We start from the raw sequence: 16,759 nt of genomic DNA on the forward strand, positions 1-16,759 counted from the left end.
TGTCTCTGTGTCAGGAGGGCTGGAGAGAGGAATCCACCGGTAAATTGGAAAGGCTGATCAATCTTCATGAGTTCTGTTACCTCAGTTCAAGTTTTATTTACACATTGCAATACTGTTCAGTGCAAAGGGAGAACTACCCTCACTTTCTTGCCATCAGCATTAGAAATAATTCTATTTAACATGGGCAACCCCTGTATATGTTCTTCTCTTTGTCATTTAAGTTTCTAAAACACAGCAAGGGAAAATTGTTTCCAGAGTTAAATAGAATGAATGGAGCTGACAGTGCTATTAGAATCATAGGATGGTTTTCTTTCAGAAAAGACTTTCAAGATCATCAAATCCAACTGTTAACACTGCACTGCCAAATCCACCACTAAACTGTGTCCCTAAGCGCCACATATGGTTTTTATCTATCTTTTCCTACACTGATACAGATATATATGACTTCCACTATAGCATTTCAAGCATTGGCACCACCTGAGAGCTCTTTGCAACTGCAGCTTATGCATTTTGCAGTAAAATTTCTCTCCTCTTCTCTCTTCCCTCCTCTTCCTCCGCCCCCAGAGGACTGACAGGCTTTCTACTGACAAATGTTGGGTGTAGCTCCTGAGGATTTAGCATGTCAGGCTGTGTCTACACAGCTTAGGTTTCTATTATTATGCAATGGCTTAGAGGGCAGTGCTTTGCCACATAATTACAGAGCCAATCTCTGTTAGGACCAGGAGTTTGAATGCCTCTTTCGATACCAACTGTTTGCCTCCTGCCCACTTAGGACTCATCCCTGACAATCTAACTTGTTTATTAGCTTCTTTTTGTGCCCTTGTTTCATCTGGTTTCTGGTTTTCTTCCCTTTCCTGTGCTACACATTTGTTTATTTCAGAGGTGAGGGGTCTGCCTGAGTCGTGCCTGCATGGATTCCTATGCAGTACAAAGCACTTGAGCACTTGCTGTATGTTGCATCGTCAGAAGAGGTAAGAAGAAATTCCTGAAGCTGCCTGCTAGTTCTCTCGGGTTTTTCACTCTCTCTTTTTTTTTTTTCCTTTTTTTTTTTTTTTTGTTTTTTTTTTTTTTTTTTTTTTTTCTGGTGTGTGCACATTGCTTGTCTTACAAGCCGTGCAGGCTCTGCCATCTAGAGCACTTTGTGAGATCACTCCACTTTGCTGTTTTTCCTTCTGCCATCTCTGCGTGGCTGTGTGTGTCTGTATCTCCCTGCCTCTCTTCCCCCCGCAGTCCAGCTCAGCCCCCCACCCCAACACACACAGACCCTGGGCTTGCTTGTATGAACTTGAAGACTTGCAATACTGAAATGCATGTGTTACCTTAGGATGCACTAGGATCAGAATGCTCAAAAAGCCTTCAGGCTGCTTAGTCCTCCAAGACTGGGTTTTTTAAATCATACAGGAAAAGAACAAGTTACTCACTTTTTAAAATTATCTTTCTTTTTCTTTTTTTTTCTTTCCTTTTTTTCTGCTTGGATATTACTGAACAAGGAGTCTCAGGGATTGGCACGCTCGGACTTCACCGAATCAGCCTGCATCTGACAAACAATCTTGTCTGCATTTTGGTGTGCTAGAGATCAACTGGGATTTTTCTGATTCTATTTTCTTTTGAAAAAAAGGATGCATGGAATAGAAAGAAGGTCTAAGTCCCTGTCTGAGACTATTTTACCAAACCTGGGATAAATGTTACTTCTCAAAGGTAAGTGCAAGGATTTTTTGCTATGTATGTATATACTGTGCAGTTATAACATAAACTATATATAGATATGTACCCAAAACATTTTATAGACAGCTGCCTCTGATGTCAAAAAATGTCTCAGTCGTGCATCTTAAAGCATTGGAGAAATGTATAACTTTACCTCCCATTTTCATGTTAGCTTAGATAGGATTTTTCATGTAGAGTAGTGGATCTCAGTTTGGTTTCTGCCTCTCATGGTATGAAAAGGCACCTCAAAACCAGTTTTTTTGAGTCGATAGGAATTTTTATGATAGCTCTTAAACAGTGATGGAAAGATGCTTAAAAGAAAGATATAATTTGGTTTCTAATATAGGAAGAATTGGGGCATAGAGTAAAGCTGTGAAAGCAATTCCAGCTTTCTGAGGAATTAGCAAGTCCTATAAAGCTTAGGAAGAACTTTACTGGACAGATCAACTCTGCTGTGTATAAAACCAGAGGGTAGAAGTGTGAGAACCTTGGCAAATGTAATTTGAAGAAACAGAAGGTGTAGGAACAGCTAGAGTAGGGAAGGTAGTCAGGGATGTGGAGGGGCAGTGGGCACCCACCTCAGCGCCTGCTGTCACAGACAGAGGCTGCTGTTCTTGGAAGGGCGATGCCGCTGTGATGGGCGTCCAGAGCTGGCAAGGTGGGCACGTGGGGGATGGGGTACACAAACAGGTATTGCTATGTCATGTCTGTCTGACGTCAGCAGACATATATGCTCTCAGCAAGACTAAATGTACTGAGATTTGGAGTGGGGGAAGCATCTAAGTGGCAGCACAGTACAAGATATAGCAAAATGGGAGCTGAGTCTCTCTCTGATTTGTGTGGACATATGCGTACGCTTGGGACATAAAGAAAGGAAGGAACTATTGGGGTAAAAGAAATTGGCAGTGAAGTCAACAAGTCCTAGCATGGTAGATTAGTAACTGGAAATGTAAAATGGTTAGTTGAGGTAGTGTATGTAGGGAAGGGTTCTTAAAATAGCTAACTCCTACCTGCACAGAAGAGACGAATAATATTGATTTAAAGCAAGAATATTTTTTTTTTTTCTTTCAGACTGCCTGATCTAGTAGTTTTGGGGCAGTGCCATGGAGATATTAAGAGGAATAAGGTTTATCTATTCCATCTTTGGGATTACTATGACAGAAAAACTCTTTTGACGAGAAGAGGGAGGGAAACAGTAAGTGTCACTTCAGTCTATAAACTCACAGTTAATTAAATTGACATGTCTTAACTTTATAATACAATATTCAGCATGAATAAGTCCAGCAACACAATTGACAAGGGGATTTTCTGTTCTTCCAGAAAGAGGAAACATTCCCATGCAGGGGATCAATTTCTTATTGGACCTTGCTGTGTACAGAGGCTGTACTAAGGCAAATTTAGGCTTGTGATGAGAAAGAGGAGAGACAAATAATTACTTCCACACTTGCCGTGTCCCAGGCTGGTTGCAGTCTCCTTGTTTACAGCTAGCTCTGTGTCAGTGGTGAGTTTGCATTGCCCACAGATCACCACTTGAGCACAATTGAGTGCTTCTCCTGTGCGCTCTGCTCAGAGCTGCCGCGCCGCAGCAGCACGAACAAGAGCTCCAGACCTTCCCTGAAACTGCTTCTAATTCTTGGGGAGAGAGGGGATGCAAAAAATGAGCAATGCCAGGAGACAGTAAAAATTCATGCTGAACCACGCTATTTTAACCCTTGAAACCCACTAAAGATTTGCATCACCTCTTGGGTCAGAGAGAGAGTGTGATGTGCTCTTCCCAGAACAGCTCTGGTTTCTTTAGGGTGCCTCTGGAGCAAGTGCCCCAGTATCTGGTTGTGTAGGGAACTGGCACACAGTCAAGTTGGGTCCCCTTGGTGCACCACAAGATGTGAGAAATGTGACCCAGCCTCAGAACCCCTGTTTGCTGCTGTCTTCTCTGCCCCATGCCGCACTTCACAGATTCGGTGCTTCTTGTTTAAATTTACAAATGGGCCATTACTGACCATTTTTCCTGATGGGAAGTGCAAATGGCATTTGTAACCTTGCCCCCCTAGGCTCCACTCTGCCTGCTGCTCAGGTGGACCTGAGCTGACAGCTCCCAGCAATCCCAGCCAGAGTGCTTCTGCTCCCCTCTTTGCTGAGGAAATCTGACCACTGACTCAAGTTTGCAATGTAATGATTAGAGACCCATCTGATCCGCCCCCTCCCCCACTTTTTTTTTTTTTTGTACTTGTGGGCAAAAGGCAAAATGGGAGGCTGATTCAAAATTATCAAGGTTTAACTGGCAGTGGGCGGGAATATTCTTCAAGTGACTTAACTCCCTACTGAGGGGTTGTGGACTGAAAGCCCTTGAGGCTGCATTTGCTACCCACCCTCACAGAGGGGAGGGAGGGGATGATGACAGTGCCTGCTCACTCCCAAATCGCATTTTGCCTTGTTAATGCATTTCTGCCCTGACCTACAAAGATCACCTGTGGGAGAAGAGGGGCAATTTCCAGCTATATGCTCGGTCTCTTTTTTTCTGGCCTGGGCACTCAGTCTTACTTTCTTCATGTTTGTCCAAGTGTACTGTTAAGGGTTTGTTTATGTGGAGAGGCTAATTATCTTCCAGGTGCTGAACTGAAAAGCCATAACACTCTTTTTAAAGGGAGACATCTGTGGCTCCTTCAAACCAGTCCAGATGACTCTGGAATTTACTGCCCAACACCAAATAGGCCATTGCTTGTATTTCCCTTTTCCACTTTGCTTTTACCATATAGAATTTGACTGTAGCAACTAAGGATCTTACCAAGGGGCTGGGATTTGCTCTGTCCATGTCCAGAGGCCACATGTGCTTGCAAGGGGCTGGACAGCTCCCAGTTATGAACTGAAACTCGTGACAAAATAAAAGGTTTCACCTGAGTGCACTGGAATAATAACAAACCCCACAAATGACAAATCAGTGTGATGCAGTGCTGCAGTGAAGAGCCAGCTGTTACTCTCTGCCCAACCCAGCTCCACCCAGGAGGCACAGAGAGAGGAAAGCCTGTAAGTGACACTTTATATTCTAGGAACTCAAACTACCTCCTGCATGGGTCAATGATGAACCTTGTCATGAAATTAATGTGTAAATATGTCATTAGAAGGCCCACAGTGATGTGACATGGAAAACTGGGAAAAGATCTTGTCATTTAGAAGTATTTCTGCATCTCTTGGATCAGCAATTGTCGCCTTACTTCAGAATATTTATATGACATTGTTGCTGATTTTTCTCTCTTCCTGTCATTTTCTTTGTCTTACCCATGATATGGGTCTCTGATGATATCCTCATCTTTATGGAAAAACATTGGTGGCAAATCCAGGATACCAACTTCAGCATATAAAATGAGCAGCAGCAGTAAAAGTCTGAAAACATCTTCTCAGTTAAAAAAAAAAAGGTCATCTGAAAATATGGGAGAAAGGAAAAGATGTGCTGTCAGGGTCTGCCCCCATGCAGAATCACTATTGACCTACATAGAAGGCAGAGTTGAGTGGGAGTTTTCCAGCATAAATGCTTTTTTTTTTTCAGGAAAAAATATTTTAAACGGACAGAAACATGATTGGGAAATGGTCAGTCTTACAAATTTCCTGACTAAAAATCTGTAGGGACAAAATTTCTAGAATACCTTATCTTACATTCTTTCTGGAAGATAAATTTTATTATTTCCTTCCAGTTCATGCATTTTGTATGAAAACTGAAAATAATTCACATAAACTTGATCACAAATTCCCATTTTGCTAAAGGACAAGCAAATCTGTGAGTTGAACTGGAATTAAACATTTTAGGCCCATTAGAAGGCTTGCATACCTTCAATTTGGGACAAGGAAACTGTAGACATTGTCATTCTGACTCAAGGGACCAGAAAACTTCTGCCTGCCAAGCCTTACCTGGAAACCAATTTATTTCACCAAAAGGGATTATTCTAGGGGTATCTTGGCAACAAGTGCTGTGAGGTATCAAGGCCTCTGAGAGATTGCTCTTGAAATAATTTCTCCAGCTATGGAAAAATTATGCATTGAGAGGATATGGCAGCTGAAAAACAGCAGGTAGGAGGGGATAGCTGCAGCAATAATATAAGCAGCATTATAATATAATGGAGCATTTAGAAGGCTTCTGCTAATCACACCTCAGGAAGGAACAGGTCTCTAATCCTCTGGCAGATCTGCTGCCACTGTGGGTTATGGAAAGAGGTGAGATGAGGAGAGGGTCCTGGAATAGCAGTAAATCCATGGTCCTGGACAACGGTTGGTCAGAAGGTGGGAGGTAGGGCTGGTGCATCCCAGTGCACAGCAAGGCAGGTTCTGAGCAGAACAGAAGCTGGATTAAGGATAAAATCAACAGAAAGTACATGATGCTGAAAGCATCTTGTCTATTTTAATGGAGCTAATGTTGCACTGAAATTCCTGGCAAACACGTGTGTGGCACTGGTGCAGAAAATCATCAGTGTGACTCTTCCCAAAGCCAGGGGAGGTAGGGCACAGATCTTTATGTGCAGGACTGAGACAAATTGCTGCAGTTGTCCAGTTGGAACTGTAGAGTTTGAGCTGACTTGGCTGGGAGAAGGAAAGACTATGAAAAACCTAAATCTAATCAAGTCACATGGATTGTGATGACCAGGCACGATTGAGGTTGGAGGAAATACATGCATTGGTGAAGTAAGGAAATTTTCCTTGTCAGCCTTTAGAGGAGCAATTTGCTTTAACAGTCTGAGGAGTAAGGGGGCTCAAAATGGCACCTGTTACCAAGAGCCCTCTGCCATTCTTTTGTCATGTCTAAGCTCCTCAGAAAAGCTTCAGTATACATGTCTGTCAGAATGAGTAATCCCCCTTTTGTTACAGTCTAAAGATAAAAACTAAGAACAGGAAAGGAAAAGAGGATGTTTTAAACATGCCACATCCTCTGCTGCAGTGGCAGGATGGATAGGCTGTGATATCAGCAAGAGAGCAGCACCTGTATGGGTGCCAGAAAGGAAAAAAAAAATGTCTGTACCAGGATTTATATTAGATCCTTCAGTTAACAGACTTTAAAAAATCTATCTGCCCTTTCAGTACAGAATGAAAACAATGAGCAGTCAAATGGCAAAAGCAAAAGTTGAGAGAAAAAAGTGCCTGTCATGGCTTGTTCAGCATTCCCTATCTGGTTTAAAAGTAGCCAACAACAAATGTCTGTCTCTTTAGAGATAAATATCAAACCTTCCCAATCATTTCGTTGACATTTGATCTCCTTCCCTTTGTGAATATTCCTGTGAATTGGTAAACACCTGATACTCAGAAAGCTCTGCATGGTTTGGGTGTGAAACAAGTACACTGAACTAAGAAAGAAAAAGGCCAAACTGTATTGATAGGAAATAAATTATCTGGACTGAGACCATTTTGTTGGTTTCCTAAACTGAGGAGTAGTTGGCATTTTGTATGAGTTATCTTCAGTGTAAGTGAATGTTATCACTGCTGCTGGCAGATATTTACTGTATATTGGTTTTTAAATAAGGGTACAACATTGATTACTTGCTCTCCAAACTATTGACTGTACTTTCTCCCTGTTGTCAGGTCAGATAACTTATCTCCTCTGGAAATGTTCAGTAGAAGAATGGGAAAATGTGTTTTTTTCCAGAAACTCTCATGGAGATGAGGATCAAGGTTTTTTTTCTGCTTTGGGTTTGTTTTGGGTTTTTTTGTTTTGTTTAGTTTTGTTTAGTTTTGTTTAGTTTTGTTTAGTTTTGTTTTGTTTTGAAAGCTGCCTATAATCAAAATATCTTGTAATTATCCCTGAAAATTGACAAACTCCTCTGTGAGATATGTGAGTATTCACTAATCCCATTTCACATGACCAAGCAGCCCACTGAGCCATGAATGCTTCAGCCGACACCCACTTTGGAAGGACAGTGTGACCTTTCCTTATTAGCACAGCTACTTCTTCTGTTCACGGCTCCACAGATGCATTTTGGCAGTGAAACCTTCTTGAGATGAGGGGGAAGGTTGTTCATGGACTTTGCAGTTCTGCTGTGTGGCCAGGAGTCTCGCAGAGGATGAGCTTTCCCCTGCCCATGGTCTCCCATCAGCCTACCCTGACTGGAGCCAGTGGGTCTCTGGCTGCTGGGAGAAGTTTCAGGGGCATGAATTAATAATGTTGTCTGTCAGATCCACGGGTGGGTGGCAGCAGCTTCATGTGAACTGGAGAGAATTGGTCACTGACAGAGTCAGGGCAGAAAAGCTGAAACGTATCCTGATGGATATTCATGAGAGCAAATACCCTGAGAGCAAAGAGAGTAACATTGGGAGAAAAAATGCAGAAATTTGGGTAGAATGAGGGGGAAGACAGAAAGTAAAATCAACTGTGGTAAAGCTAAGAAGATGTTTCTGTCTCTTCACTTACTTGCATGATCCTTTTTGCCACTGAGTCAGAGTACCAGGCTAGGCTAAAGACAGACTTATGACTAGGGTCTTTGGTCATATACTGTGCATAGCTGGTACCTCTCTCAGACACTCGAGGTTGATTTATTTTTAACATTTGGTTAGATGTTTTAGCCTTTTGGTGAACATGAGAAAATGTACTCAAGTCCTTTGTGCATTTGTTTCTGTTGTCTCACTCTTTAACCTCCCTGGATCAGTGAGTTGAGTGAAGCAGCTTTTTTTATTTTTCCTCAGGACTGAACACAAAGAGTTTCTTATCATCAGCTAATACTTATAACCACTCAATTCCTAGTAGAACCTAGCAACAAGCTTTCAAGTTAGTGTGAGAGACCCTCCAAAATATACAAGATCCCTCTTCTTATGATGTCTTTACCAGAGAGAGTGCAACTGAGGGGCTGAAATCTTTTCCTTCTGTGCTGGGTGTCTAATGGCTGCATTTCATGATCATCATGGTGTTTTTATTTACCTCTTTTAAAATTTTTTAATTTGTCTAATGCAATGGGCAGAAAAACAAAAGTCTGTGACGACCTTGAGGGTCTGCATCTCACAAAACCTCACTACATTTTGGGTTGTGCCAAGAAAAGGAAGAAATCCATTCTCCTATAGGAAGGCTGAGATAGGACATGGTGAATTTCTGTTCACTAGTGACTTCTATCCTATGTCAGTGTCCTACTGCAGAATGGAAAAATCAAAGTTATGCCACATTCTATCTCTACTATGGGATTTGCATTTAAAAATAAATAATGCCCTCGGGCCAAGTAACAGCTGCTGCAGTTCTTTCCAGCACAGCTCATTGATCTTGTCCTCTCATTTGACATATCCTGCTACTCCTGTGGTGCTGGAGTTAGCATTAAATCAGAGAGATGATGTAGTGACCTAACTGAAACCGAGACCTAGTTGAGGTAGACTTTGCATGCAGATACACCAGTCCTTCCACCATCAGCTCACACACCAGCTCACCAGCTCACCACACAGCGGAGAAAAACCTGAGAACAAAGTCTTTGTTAGGCTGTGCTCTCTCTTTCTATTTCTTCCAGAGGGGTTTTTTGCTTATATTATGTTAGTCTAATCATCTTCACTTTGAGGAATTGTTTCCAACTTTTTTTTTCTTTTTAATAGCAGGTGTTGTTTTGTCATGAAATAGTGATGAGCTTAATACATATGTTAAAACTACAGTATTCCACAAAAGTCCTGTTATAGAAAGCAAGTATCTTTTAGGAAATCCTAAATAAAAAGCCTAGTACATGATGTAATTTTCTCACAATCATGCCTCACATTTCTCACAATCACTCCTCTCTTTTCTTTATATTGACAAGTACATGAAAAGCAAAAATCAACTCTGCAGCCAGCTGTTCTTCCTAAATATGTCTTGTCTTGCTAGATCTGGTAAAAGGCAAATTACACTTTGAGACTTCATTTCTGCAGCAAATCAGGTCTGTTTCCAGAAGGATGCTTCTGCAGTCACAGTATTTCGAGATGGGAAACTGGGGTGTGTTCCTGTCCCAAGCTGATTATACCATGTTTGCAGAGACTTCAGTCATAGAGTGACAAAAGCATTTAAGAACAAAAGAACACAGTTTTGGACCTTTGCTTCCATTCTTTCCACACCTGATTAAATTTTCAAAGCCTTTCCAACATTTAAACAAAGCATTATGTGAGAACTGTTTGGAAAGAATATGAGATCTTCGATTGTCATTCTCAGAATAATTTCCACTTTGTTTCAAACCAATCTCTCCTGTAGCCATACATTTCTTTTGTAACATATTTTGTGCTCCTTCTATTCTTGCATCCTTTTCTTGAAAAAACTATGTTTGTTTTTATTTCTGTAGTCTGACCACGAAAAAGAAAAAAACATTTACCTTGCCAACACACAGGGGTTTTTTTGTTAGATCATGTCACAGAATAACAGATATTGCTGAATGCTTATAGGGCACCAAGTAGTAAAATCATATTTACATCACACAAGAAAAGGATATTTGAGCTTACTGGTAGGCCTTTGTAAATCGATACTCAGGAGGAAGTTGATTCCTTATAATTCTTTTGATAAAGGTTAAGCTTTGGGTGAGATTAACTGATATTGGTCACTGGGATTTCCATTAATTTTTCTGGATTGTTTGGCTAGTGGGATATTCAAATGTCCATGCTTTCAGATGTTTTAGTCATCCAGAGAAGCAGCAGTACCTTGGGATGAGACAAAAATAAAGTAATAATTAAATAATAGCAAATATTTTTCTTGAAATTGATACTTCTAACCATCATTAAAAATTAATAAAAATAAAATGTAGACTGTATCACAGTAAGTGCATTTTAAAATTGATATCCAGTAAATCCTGGCATCGTGCAGGAGAAAGGAATGACAGTACCAGCCCCTTTGACATATATGTGTATTAAAATGTTTTCATTTATTTGCAGGAAAAAAACGAGGAAGGAAGCATAACCTTTCAAATAACGCTTTGTTCTTAAAGACCATGTAGGCTTGCAAGAAGCAGGCTGTTCAGGATTTACTAAGGTTTGCAAAAGCCCACAGTTGACTGCAAAGAAAAAGGGAAAAATAACGTTCAATTTGTTTAATTTTGGAAAGGTTTTCCCCTTTTGTACACTATGTCACTTCTAAAATGGAAATGGTAATTTGAAATTAAATGCTTGGGTAATTATGTTTCTACTTCAGATTCACTAAATGTTTTTGGAAAGGTGAAATGAGTCCAACTGAAACAAAGATCTTTTTCCTGTTTGAATAAAAAAAGGCAATTCAGCTCAAAAAATGTATTTTTGATTCTTTTTGATCCCTTTTAATTCAATTTTTGAAATAATTAAACATATATGTATAATATGTACATGTGTACATATGGTTAGATGCATTCTTGGCCATAGGTATAAACTTTGCTTTTCACTTCTGCCTGTGTGATGGGAGATAATGGTAGCATGTGTCAGAGACCTAGCAGTACTGACGTTTATGAAGAGTTTATAGACTAGTGAAGACAAAGGATCCACTCAGGGGAGTAGCTGTGTCAACAAAAGGAGACACACAACCCAGTGAGAGCTAGTAAAGAGTGTCCAGTCAGTCTGGGATGTGAACAAGCTCGAGAAGAGGGCCCACAGGAATCTCATGAAGTTTAACAAGACCAAGTACAAGGTGTTGCACCTGGATGGAACAACTCTGGTATCAGCACAGGCTGGGGGATGGAGGGATTCAGAGCCCTGCCAAGAAGGACTTGGGGTGCTGTGGGTGAGAAACTGGACATGACCCAGCCATGGCACTCCCAGCCCAGAAAGCCAAACGTGCCCTGGGCTGCATCCACAGCAGTGTGGGCAGCAGGGCAGAGAGGGGATTCTGTCCCTCTGCTCCCCTCTGCTGAGACCCGCCTGGAACACTGCATCCAGCTCTGGGGGCCCAGCACAGGAAGGACATGGAGCTCCTGGAGAGAGTCCAGAGGAGGCCAACAAGATGGTTAGAGAGATGGAGCACCTCTCCTGTGAGGAAAGGCTGAGAGAACTGGGATTGTTCAATCTGGAAAAGAGAAGGTTTCAGGATGACATGGCTGTGATCTTCCAGTACCTGAAGGGAATCTACAAGAAAGATGGAGAGGGACTTTTTACAAGGCTAGAAAGTGACAGGAGAAGGGGAAATGGCTTCAAACTGAGAGAGGGCCAGTTTGGCTTAGACATTAGAAAAATATTCTTCCCTGTGAGCTTGGTGAAGCACTGGAACAAGTTGTCCAGAGAAGTAATGGATGTCCCATCCCTGGAATTGTTCAAAACTAGTTTGGATGGGGCTTTGAACAACCTGGTCTAGTGGAACACTCTCTGTCCATGGCAGGGGGCTTAGAGCTAGTTGATCTCTAAAGTCCCTTCCAACCTAAACCATTCTATTCTATGAACTTTTATCATTAGGGAATAGATTTTATCCAAATTAGCTTCCTGAGTCTGTTGTGGGAGAGAGGTGTGTATTACTCAGTATGTTCTGTCTTTTGAAATATTTTTGGTTGGAATGTTTATGAGCTTTGTTTCTAAATGAAATTGAACTTTATATCATGTTTAAAGCTTTAATGTGGCATCTTGTGCTATTTTTACAGAAAATAACTTCTTATATTTTCTAGAAAGCAGATATTCTTCAAATTTTAATGAGACAGTCTAATCTAAATAAGTCAAAATTTTCTTTCAATTTTTGATAAAATTATGCTTTCTTAAAATAATTCTTCTAAACAATAATTCTAAACAATTTCTAAACAATAATTCTTAACATTAACTGATAGCCATACAGCAATAACCCCTCTTTGAAGATTTTTTTCTTTTTTGCTTTCTCATTTTTTTTGTTTTCTTGTCCTGGTAGATCTGTTCTTTGTGGATGGTTATGCAAATAAATAAATAAATAAACAGGCTGTAAAAACGCTGAATTTAAGGTTCACAAGACAGGTTATATGAAGGTGAAATGGCAAGGAACATGTGGTATTTGAGTGGGAGGCTTGTACCAAGGCAAAGCAGACCATCACAATTCTGAATTAACCTCTGGAATATTATCTGTGCAGAAGCAAAGGAGGCAGAGAGGGGACACAAGTGATGATCAATGAATTAAGGAGTTCACTGTCAATGTTTTGTGACAGCTGAAAAGTAAAAGAGGCAGCTGAGAAATGTAAGGAAATTTCCTGTGGTGGAGGAGTCACCTGCAGCATCTTGATACAACTCATACTAAAAATGCTGTTGGATGGTCTGTGGTTCATGTTCTCCTACTTGTAAAATGAACCTGAGCCTACTCCACTTTTAAATGTGTTAGGGGCTATCATTAACATGTGATTTATTTTCCTTAGCCATGGCAAAGGGGAATGAGGCAGTTCATATCAAAATCTTCCTAGAGTGCAGAGGTCTTGGAGACTGTATGTTGGCATGCTGACACTGCAGTAAACTCTCTTTGCTTTTAGCACATCTTCCACTCAGGACTCTGAGCAAATGAGTCTATCCTTGGTGTTTTCCATGTGAATTGGGTTAGTCACTATTCCTTAATGGAGAAAATTGGCACGTGGGTTTTGGTTTAGACTGCTCTGTGGCCATGTGCAGTGCCTGCAGCAGAGCTGTTGGTCAGGTCAGCCATCAGACTGGGTTTTGTCATCCTGCTGAGGCTGAGGCAGTGGTGACCTAGAATGGTTTTCAATTCCAGAGGAATGGAAAACAGATCAAACCCCACAGCTGTGCTGCAATGGCAACAGAGCGAGCTGTGCCTACACCAGTAAGCTCACTGGACAGCTTTGTTTAGGCTTTGCATTTCAGTAAGACTATTATGAAAATAGTATACTCAAATAGCAAGCCTTAGCTAAAGTAGGAGCCACTGAACCCTTTTGCACAATTTTTACATGCTCTAATAGAGTTGAAGAAAATAATCATCCCATGCATTACCTTCCTGTTTATTTTTTCTATGTTTATTTAATAGTCATTTGGGAGGAATATGGAACCAGCAACTGGAATTAAGAAAAAAAAAACCCCACAAACAAAACACAAAACAAAACAAAAAGCCAAACAACCAAAGAAACCCAAGCAGAAATAACTATACTAAGCTTTCCATCTTGCTTGGGATGATAGAAATCATCCAAGCATACATCCAGACAAACCCACTCTTCCTCATGTATATTTTACTTATTATCATGAATTGGCATACTGAATTACTGCTGAAATTCACACTAGGAGAAATTCAAATGATATAATTATTTTACTCCAGTGTTGGACTGAAACCTTTTATTCATATTACATACACATTTTTTCTGCTTTTATTATGCTACACCTAAGATTTATTTGGCCTCTTAATTTTTAGGGCTCCTTATTTCAGCTGAAGTTCTAAAGGATGTAAATTACATGAGCTTATGGCTGACTTATTCCTTTAGTTTTCAGATGAAGAGACCAAGAACTTCTCACCTCTCTCTCCTCCTTGTGCAGGTAAACATAACCTGAGCCTCTGCTAGTGAAAATGGTCATTCTAGCAAAATCAGAAATCCCAGGTGACCTAAGATCATTGATCTTGTTATTCACAGAGGAAGTAAGCAAACTGCTCATAAATGGTTCATATATTTAAAAAAAATCTAAAAATTTAGAATTTATATTTTAGTAGATTTATAGTTACATCTGTAAAGTCAGAAAAAAAAAATCCCAAGTCCCTTGATCAAAGCTTTTCTTACTGCTTTTACAGGACAGCCTTTAAGCCTACAGTGACAAACAAATGAAAAAAAAAAGCCATCAAACCCAATCGAGTTCTGCACTGCAGCTGTTGATCACCCATTTCACACTTGGTGCTGTTGTCTGGATTGCAACTAGTCCCTCCTGCTATAGACTACAATCCGGTCTCAGCTGTCTAAGCCTTGGTTACCCAAAACAGGATGATGGTTCTCCGTGTGTGTTAGCTGCACTGATAATTCCCATAATTACTTGGACATGCTTCATCTCCTATGACATTCAATTGAATGATGATGCACAGTCTGTTAAAAAGTCCATTTTAATGTCCCACTCTAATTCCCCCCATAATACATTCTGCAGCAGCATGTTTACTTGTTCATCTTGATGTGAAAGCTTCTAAAATATGACTACAACAGAGACAAAAACAACAATAAATATTCAAAAACCACCAGTGTGATTAGCACACATAATCCATAAGAGAAGTAAGAGCCTTAGTTATTAAATATAGATGGTTTACTCACTGTGTCATCAATAAACATGTGATTTGTGATTTCCTGAGACTTTTTAGGCAATGATTCATTCATGATTTTATTTATTTTACTGTATAATGAAGCAGAATAGCAGAAGGAAGAGATTTTAGCTGATGCTACGAACATCTCCTTATTTGGTGAGATGTCTTCCTGTGCTTTCTAGCTTGAGAAATTAAAGTTAAGGGGTCTAGGCCTTGCAAGACTACTGGGCGTTCCTGTGGAAGTGCTGTGTGAGCTTTTGTGTTTGGCACAAAGTGGTAGTGCTCTGTAGGTACTGCAGATGGTTATCCAGTGACAGGAAATTGGCTGTTGCCTTTGGTGATAAATAGATGCTACCAGAGGGCCACCAGTACAATTCTCTGTCTACAAGAGCCCATTTGGGTGCAGCTTCAGCTGTTAAGAAGCTTCAGTGCTCTCATCAATGATTTTGCACAGTTCTGGTCCTAGAACAGGAGCTGGAAAAAATGCAGAGAAGGAGACCATGGATGGACGGATGGATGGATGGATGGATGAATGGATAAGCTTTTAAACAAGGAATGATTGGGAGGGATTTACTTTAGCTTGATATGATAAAGATGTCTAAGACCATGAAAAATATTTTTGTTCCTTGTCTCTTCCAATACAAGTCTTAGAGGACAACAGAATAAACTGGCAAGTGACAGGCCATGAAAAAAAATAATGAAGCATTTCTTATCTTGGGATAACGAAAAGTTGTGAAAACCCTTTCTGAAGGATTCAGGGATTTCTAATTGTTTGCTTTTATTTATATACAATTTGGAGAACTGAAAAAGAGGAAAACAAGCATGCAAAGACATTATCTCCAGCTAACAATGTTAGCTGCACCACAAGCAGCTAAGAAGCTGAGAGAGAGAGAGAGTATTCTGGGAAATTACCACCAAAGGCTTGCATTGCTTTTAAGTTTTATGACTGTTTTCCCTATTGGCTACTAGCAGAGACAAGATAGTGGGCTGGATGTAGCATAGATGTGACATGATTCAGGTTTGTTCAGACTGATTTGACTCAAGGTACTGATTCCTATATTGCTCATGGTGCAGAAGGATGCCGTGTTTGGCTGAGCCCACAGCTGTGCACCAGCAGGGTGCAAAGAGGTGCAAATTACTCAGTTCTTGCACATGTGGGCAGAAACAGTGATATTCTACCAAGATTCAGAGAAAAAGCTTCACTGCTGAATTGACTAAGTTATTAGCACCCTGGATTCTGAAACTATGCTGTAATACTCATGGTCTCTGGCTCAAAAATTTCAGATAGCTTTTGTAGTATTTCACTCCTAGTCAGGTGAAAATTGTTCTCTCTGCTCTTTGGGCTTCTTCAATAGTTGCAGTGGCTGGCTGTGTTGGTGTGACAACGAGGAAGTTGCTGCTGAGCTCTGGCAGCTGGAACAGGTAGGCATTCATCTACTTATTGAGAAAAAAAGTTTAGTGGGAATTATGGACCTCTTAAGCTGGAAAAAGGAAGAGTATTATTCTTTCTCTAATGTGAAATTGCTCTTCTAGAAGTTTAATAAGGATAGCATCTGAATGTAGAGACAAGAGATCTCTTGGAAGGCTGTAGTTTCTGTTGGAGCAGGAGTCTGAGCTCTTGTATATAGCCCTCAATCCCTATAACAAATTAGAAGGTATGGCAAATAGGGGAAACTCAAGTAAACCTCTGACTGATAAACAGGTATGGTTTCTATGACTTTTACTGATTTGATTTCAGATTTTTGGTATGCTTTTAGTATCTGGCTCACATGAGTTTCATATGGGTGGGATTTTTCACTGGCACCTGCCTTGCATTTCCAAGGAATTTTTTGCTTGTGCTGGTGGAGAATCCTTTGGAGGAGAGTTTTCAGACAGACAGGAATAGAGGGAAGCCTCTAAACCAAGACAAAATAGGATGGGGGCCGGGAGACTAAAGAACTATCAACAAGATAACTGTTGTCA

General features: G+C 40.4%; 1 protein-coding gene across 2 annotated transcripts in view; it reads left to right on the forward strand.

Annotated features, from left to right (window-relative positions):
- The first annotated feature begins 590 nt into the window (after positions 1-590).
- Positions 591-16,759, forward strand: part of LRFN2 (leucine rich repeat and fibronectin type III domain containing 2) — a 150,895-nt gene continuing 134,726 nt past the window's right edge. Inside the window, exons 1-3 of one of the 2 annotated variants that reach the window (XM_033056159.2) lie at positions 591-971; positions 1,491-1,698; positions 2,776-2,899. The gene's annotated coding sequence lies outside the window, so the exon portion shown is untranslated. Of the gene's footprint in view, positions 972-1,116; positions 1,699-2,775; positions 2,900-16,759 lie in introns of those variants that run through there. The other variant, XM_033056160.1, reaches the window with a different exon arrangement.

This window comes from Catharus ustulatus, chromosome 3 (assembly GCF_009819885.2).
Source record: "Catharus ustulatus isolate bCatUst1 chromosome 3, bCatUst1.pri.v2, whole genome shotgun sequence".
NCBI lineage: Eukaryota > Metazoa > Chordata > Aves > Passeriformes > Turdidae > Catharus > Catharus ustulatus.